Below are 11,796 nucleotides of genomic sequence, written 5' to 3'. Positions count from 1 at the left end.
AGGCTCTCATCCCACTGAGAAACCCCTGGGCTAGAAACCTTCCCTTCAGAGGGTTGGGAAGTGTTCTCCAAGTTTTTGCTTGGGTTTAAACACTCATTTAAAGAGAAATCAGAAAACACAAATCCGGGGATGGTTGAGGTGTGAAGGGATCATCCAGTTTCAACCTGCCATTGGCAGGGCATGTTTCACTGTCTCAAGCTGCTCCAAGCCCCATCCAACCTGGCCTTGGGCACTTCCAGGGATCCAGGGGCAGCCACAGCTTCTCTGGGGACCTGTGCCAGGGCATCCCCACCCTCACAGGGAAGAATTTCCTCCTAACACCTCATCTAAACCTGCACTCTGAACCATTCCCCATTGTCGTGTCACTCAGGCTCTTGTCCCAAGTCCCTCTCCAGCTCTCCTGGAGCCCCTTTAGGCACTGGAAGGGACTCTCAGGTAACCCCAGAGCTTTTTCTTCTCCCAGCTCTTTCAGTTTTTCTCCATAGTAAAGGGGCTCCAGCCCTCAGAGCATCTTTGTAGCCTCCTCTGGACTCATTCCAGCTGCTCCAGGTCCTTCCCATGCTGGGAGCCCCAGGGCTGGGCACAGCACTGCAGGAGGGGTCTCACAAGGGCAGAGCAGAGGGGAAGGATCCCCCTCCTTGCCCTGCCTTTGATGCAGCCCACGACACTTTCCCCTCTGTAATTTACCTGCCTGCCCCACCTGGCAGCCTGTGGGAGCTGAATCAGGACTGATCTCAACCTCTCTGCATCCCAAAGCAGGATTTGGATTTCTGCATCCCAAAGCAGGATTTGGATTTCTGCATCCCAAAGCAGGATTTGGCTCTGTCAGCTGTAGGGGCACTGATCCTCTTTGGGAAGCATTAGCTCTGACACTCAGCAAGGAAAGGCTTTAACAAAAGGATGCAGGAGAGGATGCTTGAGACCATCGATGGGATTCATGTGACTGGGAGCTCTCTCTGCACCGGCAGCTGCTGCCTTCTCCAGCCTGGCAGTCAAACAGCAATTGGGGAATGTTTCTGAGTGATTCCTTCAGTTTTAGCTAAGCTTCTCCAGAAGCAGACGGACCAGGGGCATTGGAGAAGGGCAGCAAGGGCTTTCCAAAGCCATCAGTGCTTTGGGGTGTCCCTGCTTTTGAGGAATCCCTGAAATGATGTGGGTTTTGAGCTGTCTTGAAAGACCTTTCTGCCTCAAAGGAGGTGTCAGACGTGCTCACTGCCAGACACTCCCTCTGTCCAGCTTTCAGCAGTGGCTAAAGGGTCAGGACAACTCCTCACCATCTATCTCCCATCCCCTGCTGCTATCCATGGTTGATAAAGGTAATTAAACATCCCAGCACATCCAGCAGGGCTATATCCTTCATGGAAAACCACTGAAAACTTTGCATTGACTGGGAAAGTTCACAGGGAGTGAAAAACCATTGCCAGGGAACTAATTAGACAGCAAATTGTCATAACTTCATTGCTTGGGCTTCAAAGGGGAGATTTAGCCCAGGATGCAGGTCACCCTGTGTGTGGTTTGTAGTTAAAACCTTGTTATTTAAAATATAAAACAATTTATTGAGCCAGCTGCACGATGTTTATTTAATTCAAGTGGGGACCAGGCCAATGCCAGGCACAAGTGAGGTTCTCCTGCTGTTGCAGAGGGCAAAGGAGGAGGATTTTGGAGGAGGTGGGACCTGGACCCTGGATGGATGGATGGATGGATGGATGGATGGATGGATGGATGGATGGATGGATGGATGGATGGATGCATGCTGATGGTGGTGCCCCAGCCCTGCCCAGCATCCCTGAGATGCTCACCCCCTTTGTATTTCACAGCCTGGGAGATGTACCCAGCTGAACACAACTGTTCTAAAACTCACATGATTTCCAAAAAGTTGATGGCTCACCTGTGTTTCAAACAAATGAGAGGGCTGGGACATATCTGAGGACAGAAATTTAGAGCAATCCTTGGCAGGACAGTGCAGATTTATCTTCAGCACCCCCAAGCAGCAGTTTGCCAGTGCTGGGAGCTGCTCCCATCCCCTGTGGGTACCCCATACCTGGGTGCTGTGGCTGACCAGCCACAGTCATGAAGAAATCTCCAACTTCCTCCAAAGGCAGCTGCAGGAAATGGCTCAGAAGGGGCTGCCTGATGCCTTTCTGCCTGAACTCACCCTGTGAGGCTCTGTCCTTGTCCTGCTGCTGCTCAGCACTGATGGGAGCTGAGCCGGGAACCCCTTCAGCCAGCACAGCAACTCCTTCCCAGGAGAGGGAGCTGTCAGGCAGAAAATAGCAGTGGAAAGATGGTGTTTAGGCACTGAAATAGTTTATTTTTAACTCTCCTGGGTGTCTCGTTGTGCTGCAGCCCTGAGCCTCCAGCACTGACTGGCTCTAATGCTCTTTGTTAATTCAATGGCTGAAAACGGTGCTGCAGCATGGATTTTAATGCAGGTGGGACAACAAATCTGAGAGAGGCTGAGAAATGTAACTCGTGGTAGTTCATCCTCAGGGAGGTGCACAGAACTGTGCCTGGAATGAATCATGGAACAGTTCAAGTTGGAAAAGAGATTAAAACCATCTTGTTTTGGAAGGGAGATTAAAACCATCTTGTTTTAGAAGGGAGATTAAAACCATCTTGTTTTGGAAGGGAGATTAAAACCTTCCTGTTCCAGCCCCCTGCCATGGGCAGGGACCCTTCCCACTAGACCAGGGTGCTCCAAGCCCCATCCAACCAGCCCAAGTGTGGATGGCTGTAGTGCAGGCTCTGTGGCTGGCAGAGCCCAGGACACAATTTGGCTCAATCTCAAGCAGGTTTTGCAAACAGGTGTCATGGAACCTCTGGTTTTGCTCTGCTGCTGGAATGGGATGCTGTGGGAAGGAGTCTGAAGTTAAAAACATGAACTTTACCTTGCTGGTGTGTTGCAAAAATCACCCTGATAAAAAAATAAAACCAGCTGAAGGTGACAGGCTTGTCCTAACAAAGATGGCTCCAACAGATGCACTTTGGAGGCTCAGCTTAAACCTTTTTGATTCCTATCTTTGCTGTGACCTGCAATTCACCCTCTGTGCCACACAGGCAGAGTTTAGTATTTATAAGCAGAGGCTGCTGAGCCCCAGGGTAAGTCCACGGCTCTGCCACCCTCATTTCCATGTTCCCATCCAGGCTGATCATGTAACACCTCTGTAATCTGCAGCCATCTCCCTGCTTTGGGACAGGAGGACACTGCCCATTCATCTCATAAAGCTCAGAAAGATGAAAAGTGCTGGCAAACCCCACTGGTTTTTTTCTAAGTTACTATAGGATCCCTTAGGTTGGAAAAAAGCACTGAGCTGATCAGGTCCAACTGTTCCCCTGGCACTGCCAAGCCCACCACTCAACTTTTGGTGGAGAAATTGTTTCTAATATCCAATCTAAACCTCACCTGTCTCAACTTGAGGCTGTTGTCTTTTATCCTATCTCTTGTTACCTGGGACAAGATATTGACCCCTCCTGTCAGGAGTTGTGCAGAGCCACAAGGTTCCTCCTGAGCCTCCTTTTCTCCAGGCTGAGCCCATTCCCAGCTCCCCGAGCCTCTCCTGGTGCTCCAGACCCTTCTCCAGGTCTGTTCCCTTCCCTGGACACACTTCAGCCCCCCAGTGTCTCCCCTTGCATCCCTTGGATCAGTTGTGGATTCAGACAATTTAGGATCCCCCCTACTTTTAGGAAGTGTTTGAAGAGGAGTAAAATAGAAAAGTTCATTTTCTCTTCTAATACAGGAAATGGTGAATAATTTATAGAATTACTAGGTGACAGCTTTGAAAAGAAGGAGGGAGAAAAGATTTGTGTTTAGGCTGTCTGTTCTTCCTCTGCTTTGCATTTTCTGGTGGCCATTGGCTGCTCTGGCCCTTGTCTCATCATTGCACATCCTTATCCCCAGTCCCTCTCCAGCCCTTCTGGAGGCCCTGCAAGGGGCTCCAAGGTCTCTTTGGAGCCTTCTCCTCTCCAGGTGAGCACTCCCAGCTCTCCCAGCCTGGAGCCATAAAGATACTCCAAAGGATGCATCTTTTGGAGCATCTTTATGGCCTCCTCTGGACTCACTCCAGCAGATCCAAGTCCTTTTTATGCTGGGCACCCCAAAGCAAGGCACAGCTCTACATGAGAGTGAAATACAGGGAGACAATCACCTCCCATCTTATCCATATCCCTGAGCTTTATTTTCCTCTGAGCAATAATTTTCCAAATCCCGCAGAGCCATTTGCAAAATAAAATATAACGATGAAGAGCAAAGCCCACAGGTGAATTTTCTGCTCTTGGGGGAAATCAGATATGAAATAATAAATATATATTATATCCTCCAAGCAAAACCCTGCTGGTCACTAATGCCCACAGATTAATTGTACTAATCCTGTGTGATCAAGGGGAGGTGGTTGGATACTTGGCACTATTTTGGTCCATTGCTTATGAAACGCCATCTCTGTGTTTGAGAGAAAAGACTTTACATAACCCTAATCACTCAGATAAGAAAAGGACTAAACTGTCCCAGAACATTTTATCTTCTGCACAGATGCTGCCTATGAATTTTGACTTGATTAAATCAACACAGCAATGTAATATTTTTGTTCTGAATAACAAATGTCCTCTGTGGGGGAGAAGGGGCAGAGCTGCTCCCTCAACCAGCAAATGGAAATGGGGATTGATGGAGGCCGGAGAATCCAGAAATTCACCTGTTCAGTGAAGAGTTGTTGGGAAATTGTGATATTTTTGGGGTCCCCATGACAAAGGAGGAATTGAGAATCTGACCCCATGTTCTTAGAAGGCTAATTTATTATTTTATGTACTTATGTTATATTACAGAATGCTATACTAAACTATACTAAAGAATAGAGAAAGGACACAGACAGACGGTTACAAAGAATGATAATGAAAATTCATGACTGGCTCTTCAGAGTCCCAACACAGCTGGACCATGATTGGTCATTCAGTAAAAACAATTCACATGTTGGATAAACAAGCTCCATACCACATTCCAAAGCAGCAAAACACAGGAGAAGCAATCAGATAATTCTTGTTTTCATTTTTCTCTGAGGCTTCTCAGCTTCCCAGGAGAAAAAATCCTGGCAAAGGGATTTTTCAGAAAATATGACAGTGACAGAAAACGGTTAAGGAAACAATCACAGAGTCATGGAAGGGTTTGGGTTGCAAGGGACCTGAAAGCTCATCCAGTTCCAACCCCCTGCCATGTCCAGGGACACCTCCCACCAGACCAGGCTGCCCCAAAACCCATCCAAGCTGGCCTGAAGCATCCCAGTGGGTCACCAGGTGATGTCTGGCTCAGAGATGTCCCCAGAGGAGCATCCCAGGTACCTCCGTTTGTGACAGATTTTTCCAGACTGATTTACACCAACATGAGTGAGGACCCTGAGCTTTTGCAAGATGTTTAAAGAGAGACTTGGAAAGCTGAGCTCCTTCTCAGTGATTCCTGCAGGAAAACCTCAGCCTCACACCATCCTCGCCTCAGGTGAATCGAGATGAGGGTGATGGTCCCAAGTGGATGCTTCCATCCTGAGCTCTCACTTCCCCCCACATTCAGGATGACTTGAATCTGACAGCACTGATGCACATATTTGTCTAGTACAGCTTTTATTTATATTTATATATCTATATATCTATATATCTATATATCTATATATCTATATATCTATATATCTATATATCTATATATCTATATATCTATATATCTATATATCTATATATTTATACCTTGATATATCTATATATCTATATATCTATAAATTTATATATTAATATGTTTTAGTATTTATAAATTACATAGTTATATTTCCAAATATTTACATATTTATTTATATATCTCTACATGTTATAATTTCATATATATATATAAACACATTTTCATATTTAGTTATATAATGATACATATTTATATACTTATATAATTTAATATTTATATATTTAGATAATATATATTTTTTTTTTTTTTTTTTTACAGCAAATTACTTGCAAATCAGAGCACGTACAGAAAAAATCTAGGGGGAAGGGTGAGTCTCATAGCTGGAGGATCCTACACAGCAAAAGCATGGTGGGATGTGATGTTAAAATGAAGGATAAGTACAAAATTCAATTTATTTTGTTCCATGAACATCAAACAGCATTGGATCATATATTAATATTTCACTCCTGCTAGTTACTCCATGTCCTGCCCAGCTACCTTCTGCCTACCACTGAATGGAAAATAAATTAATAAAAAAATATAACAGGGAAATTCTGGGGGTTATATCAGCCTCTCCACCCTCCTGGCTGCAGCAGAAACCTCTCTCAGAGATGCTGCAGGCAGAGCTCCACCAGCACAGCCAGCTCTGCCAGAGGGGGTTTTGCACCAGAGGTATCTGCAGTGCTTACCCTGTGCACCAACTGTGTCTAATAACTAAAAACTCCTCACTGTTCTTCCCAAATAATTTTATTAATTATAAATCAAATAAATTATAAAATTATTCTGCAGGCTAAAAGCACCATGGACTGACAGGGATGTCTCACTCCAAGCCTGGCTCCCCTCTGCTGCTCATGGAGACACAGCCAGAAAGAGTCCTGGGGTCTGATCCCAGAGTCATAATGGAAATGGAGCAGAAAAATCACTTTCCCCATCTCTTTGTTTCTCTCCTTTGGTTTTGAATAAACAGTGGCCAGCTCAGGTGTTCACATCAGGAGTATCACGTGAGATTAAGTATGGAATCAGAACCATAAAACACCCTGAGTTCACAGAATCATTGAATCCAACTCAAAATGGAATCACAGAATCACAAAATACCTTGAATTCACAAAATCATTGAGTCCAACTCCTATCCCTGCACAATCACCCCCAAACATCTCACCCAGTGAACCTACAACCACTGAGGCAGGGAAAAGCACAACTGTTCCAAACTTTCCTAATTTCCTCACTCACACTGGGAAGATTTGCAGGTGAGAGGCTTGGTTATGAGAATTTATCTCCATTCACCCCACAGCTGTCAGACTTTTCTAGAAAGCCCCAGGCACATCCCATGAACACAGAGCTGCTGCTCTCTTCCAAAGCTGAGTCCAGCCAGGCCCTGCTCACTCTCTAATTGTCCTCCAGGGTCTCATTTGGAAGATGCTGAGGCAAAGCCTTTTCCCCTTGTATCCCTGCTCCGGGAACATGGTCTGGTACTCATCACTCACAGTCCCCTGGCTGGAAAAGCTGTCACCTCATCAGGGTAGGAGTTTTGCCACGATTTTGTGATGTCTGTGGCTGCCTCTCCACCATCCCAGCCCCTGTTTGTTTGTGTGCAGAGGGATAATTAGCACTACATAACACAGGCAAAAGAAATTAGTGAGTGTAAGAGCTGAAATGAGGGATGTGGGACTCCAGGCAGCTCTGTAAAATGCAGTTTATTATATCCAAGATGTTACAGCAGTCCAGGGTCATGGGTGACAGAGCTGTGCCCACAGCTGTCAGCTCCAGCTGCAGGCAGGCATGGACACCCTTTGGTTTTGGTTACAGTGCATTATAGACTTCCCTTTGCTGAGCATCTTAATACAAAAGAACCAATCTATACCTTGACTTTTCTCTATAGCCCATCACAACTACTATAATTACCATATTCATGTCACTGTTCTCCAATCACTAAAAGTTAGTACATTACAGTTTAAGCTAGAAGTTGTTTTTCAGTTTTCTTGCAGTGGAAAATTCTGAGACCTTTTTTCTACTTGCAACATTGGCAGATTTGTTTGCCTGTGGAATCTTTCTGCTTCGTAAAAACATCTTCTTGTTTGAGGGGGGTTTATCCTTTGCTCTAAGCCATAAAAACCCTTCTAACTATCATACTCTTTACCTCTTTAGTTATCTAGTAAAACTAGATAACTAAAACTCAGCAATTCTTTTCTTCTATATCAAAACTTGCCTCCATCTCTATTCTCCATCAAACTCTACATTCAGAAATCTTTCTGTTAAGCATACATATCTGTAAAACTCTCTTGTCAAACTTTCATCCTTCCCAACAAGTGAGAAAAGGGGTGCTGGGTAATTTATTCCCCACTTTCATTTCATTCCTGAAAGAAAATCCCTGAGCCAGGGGAGAGGAGCTGCAAGGGCTGAGCCAGCCTTGCTGTGTCTGCAGCTTGCAGAAATAGGGCAGAGCTGTGCAAAGATTACTGGAGCAAGAACATCTTGCACAAAACAAAACAAAATGAAAAAAAAAAAAGGCTACAAAGCCTTCAGGAAGCAGCAGTCCTCCACCACGGCCTGTTTCCCAGTGAATGGATTCATTCCCAGCTTTTCACGTGGTGGTTTGGTGTGTGTTCCTGTTATCAACGGTCTGTTATCACTCTGCCTGTTTAGGGCTGATGGATTTACCACCAGTGAAACAAATGTAGGGGGAAAAAAGGCCAATTAAAAGGACAGAAATGCTGGAGGGAATCTTCAAAAGCAAACAGATCTACTGGGAGAGAATGAAGTGAGGGGATGCAGCATATGGAATCTGTCAAAAAATAAAAATTTGGTGTTGTTTTAGGGAGATGCAGTGCCCATGATGCAGCAGGCTGGAAATGGCTTTTTATTTACAATAGCTGTCTTTTTTAATTGCTGTTTTTAGGCAGCTAAACTGAGCTGCTTTGCATTATAAAAGCCCAGCAGGCACCTCGTGTTGTCCATGTGGATGCCCTCACTCTGTTCTGTGGCTGAGCCCCTCAGAGCTGGGCAAGGAGAGAATCACAGAATTCATGGGATATCCTGGGTTGGAGGGGACCCACAGGGACCATCGAGCCCAGCTCCTGGCCCTGCACAGACAATAATCACCCCATGAGCCCTCCTGCTCTCCTCTTCCGTGGCCTTTTTGTGTGTGGAGCTCAAAACTCTCCACAAAAGGGAAATGTAGCGAGGGGAGTGAAAGAGGATGTTTAGTGTGACAGTGGCAGAGCCAGGTCAGCATCCTCTGCCTGACAGGGTGAGGTGGAGTCCAGGAAAATGGTTCCTTCCCTGTGAACCCCCAGCTCCAAGGGAAGCCTGGGAGCTCTGGAACAGCCTGACTGGATTAGGCTGTGCTACATCCAGCAGTGCTGGTGCCCCCAGAAAGCTGTCACAGACATCTTTTATGGAAAATCCTTTCCTTAGGACTTTTTCCTCCTGAGAAGCTGAAAGGCCTCAGGAACAAAATGTAAACATTGATTACCTGCTGCTGTGGAATGCAACAGGTGCATCTGGGATTGGTCTCATGTGGTTGTTTCTAATTAATGGCCAATCACAGTCAGCTGGCTCGGACAGAGAGTCTGAGCCACAAGCCTTTGTTATCATTCTTTGCTATTCTATTCTTAGCCAGCCTTCTGATGAAACCTTTTCTTCTATTCTTTTAGTATAGTTTTATTGTAATATATATCATAAAATAATAAATCAGCCTTCTGAAACATGGAGTCAGATCCTCGTCTCTTCCCTCATCCAAGAACCCTTGTGAACACGGTCAGAGAAAGCCACAACAATAAATCCATGCTCCTGCCAGCCTGGCTCAGCTCCTGGAGCATTAGGTGGCTGCTGGGCATGGGCTGATTCAGGCTGAAGGGACACCTAACTAAAAAAAAATTATATTCCTGTTCACAGCACTGTGACCGTGTTCACAGGGGTCTTGGATGAGGGAAGAGAAGAGGATCTGACTCCATGTTTCAGAAGGCTGATTCATTATTTTATGATATATATTATATTAAAACTATACTAAAAGATTAGGAGAAAGGATTTCATCAGAAGGCTGGCTAAGAATAGAAAAATAATGATAACAAAGGTTTGTGGCTCAGCTCTCTGTCCAAGCCAGCTGACTGTGATTAATTAGAAACAACCACATGAGACCAATCACAGATGCACCTGTTGCATTCCACAGCAGCAGATAATCAATGTTTACATTTTGTTCCTGAGGCCTTTCAGCTTCTCAGGAGGAAAAGTCCTAAGGAAAGGATTTTTCATAAAACGTGTTTGTGACACAGCACAATTTTCACAGAATCACAGAAGTTCAAGACTGGAAGAGACCTATAAGATCATCAAGTCCAGCCGATGTTCTAACTGTTCACTAGATCATGGCAGCAAGTGCCACATCCAGTCTTTTTTTGAATTCTTCAAGGGATGATGACTCCACCACCTCACTGGGTAAATGATTCCAGTATCTGACCACTCCTACTGTGAAATATTTGCTTCTTAATTCTAACTTACATCTCGCTTGACGCAGCTTGAGACTGTGTCCTCTTGTTCTATCTGTTATCGCCCGGAGAAAGAGACCGACCCCCAGCTCACCACAGCCACCCTTCAGGAAGTTGTAGAGAGTGATGAGGTCGCCCCTTAGTCTCCTTTTCTCCAGGCTGAACAACCCCAGCTCCCTCAGTCGCTCTTCGTATGGCTTGTGTTCCAAGCCCCTTATTAGTCTTGTTGCTCTCCTCTGGACACGCTCAAGTAACTCAATGTCCCTCCTAAAGTGAGGGGCCCAGAACTGGATACAATACTCCAGGTGAGGCCTCACCAGTGCCGAGTACAGGGGGAGAATGACCTCTCTGCTCCTGCTGGCCACTCCATTTCTGATACTGGCCAGGATGGCATTGGCCCTCTTGGCTACCTGGGCACACTGCTGGCTCATATTTAATCGACTGTCAACCAGCCCCCCAGGTCCCTTTCCACCTGGGCACTATCCAGCCATTCCGTCCCCAGCTTATATCGGTGCAGGGGGTTATTGTGGCCGAAGTGCAGTACTCGGCACTTGGACTTATTGAAGTTCATCCCGTTTGATTCTGCCCATGCGTCTAACCGTTCCAAGTCTCTCTGGAGAGCCCTACACCCCTCTAGCAGATCTACACTCTTTCCCAATTTAGTGTCATCAGCGAATTTACTAATAAAAGACTCTAAGCCCTCATCCATATCATCAATAAAAAAAATTTTCTCAGCTCTCGTGCTGGAACTTTTAGCCTGAGCTAGGGCTGGAGGCAGGGATGGGTCCAATTGCAGAGCTGGATGATGCCACCCAAATGGGGTTCATCTGTATGGGTGCAGGGCAGCTGGGTGCCCTCAGGGCTGGAGAAGTGTCCTTGGCCTGGCTGAATCACAGCCACAGCCACCCAGCCTGGTTATCAGCAGCACCTTCCTCTGGCAGCACAGGTCAAAATGTTGGGGACACACTCTCAGAATTTGGAGTTTTTAAAGAAAATGTTGTTAATTAATTCATTATGAATTAAAAAAATAGTACTGTAAAAAAGGAGTTCAGTCTGTGTAGGGCACTGCATATTTTGTGCAGTTTGTGCTTTCTGATTTCATATGTGTGTCACTTAGAAGTCAAACCTAATTCTCCTGATTGTCATTATTCGGATTAAATGAGCCCACAACTGCTTCAAAGCATGGGATGGGGGAACAGAAGTATGAGGGTGTGCCTCTGACATATCCTTTTGGGATTTTGCTGAGATCCAATATTTCCCTTAGTTTCTCCCTTTCCAAAATCAGTCTGAAAAACTGTTTTTTACAGAAATTTAGTATACTCAGGGGAAGGAAATGCCATTATATTTGAAATCTTGGGAAACACAGCTCCAATTTTCCATTTTTCACTCTGGATCATGCCCTGTCAGGATGATATTTTCACATTCTCTTTCTGTTTTGGTTGCTTCTGTCAGTTTTTGGTTAAGGATGTGAGGTGACATTAGAAACCGCTGGTTTATTGAAGGACAAGGTAGGAGAAGGGAAGCAGAGGAGAAGGCAACAGTTCCTCTGACATCTATGACCTTGTGCTGCTACACCAGGTATATTTCCTGGGGATGAAATACCAGAATTGTGGAATGGTTTGTGTT

This window comes from Ammospiza nelsoni, chromosome 1, assembly GCF_027579445.1.
Source record: "Ammospiza nelsoni isolate bAmmNel1 chromosome 1, bAmmNel1.pri, whole genome shotgun sequence".
Classification (NCBI taxonomy): Eukaryota; Metazoa; Chordata; class Aves; order Passeriformes; family Passerellidae; genus Ammospiza; species Ammospiza nelsoni.
Note: the sequence above shows the minus strand (reverse complement) of the source record.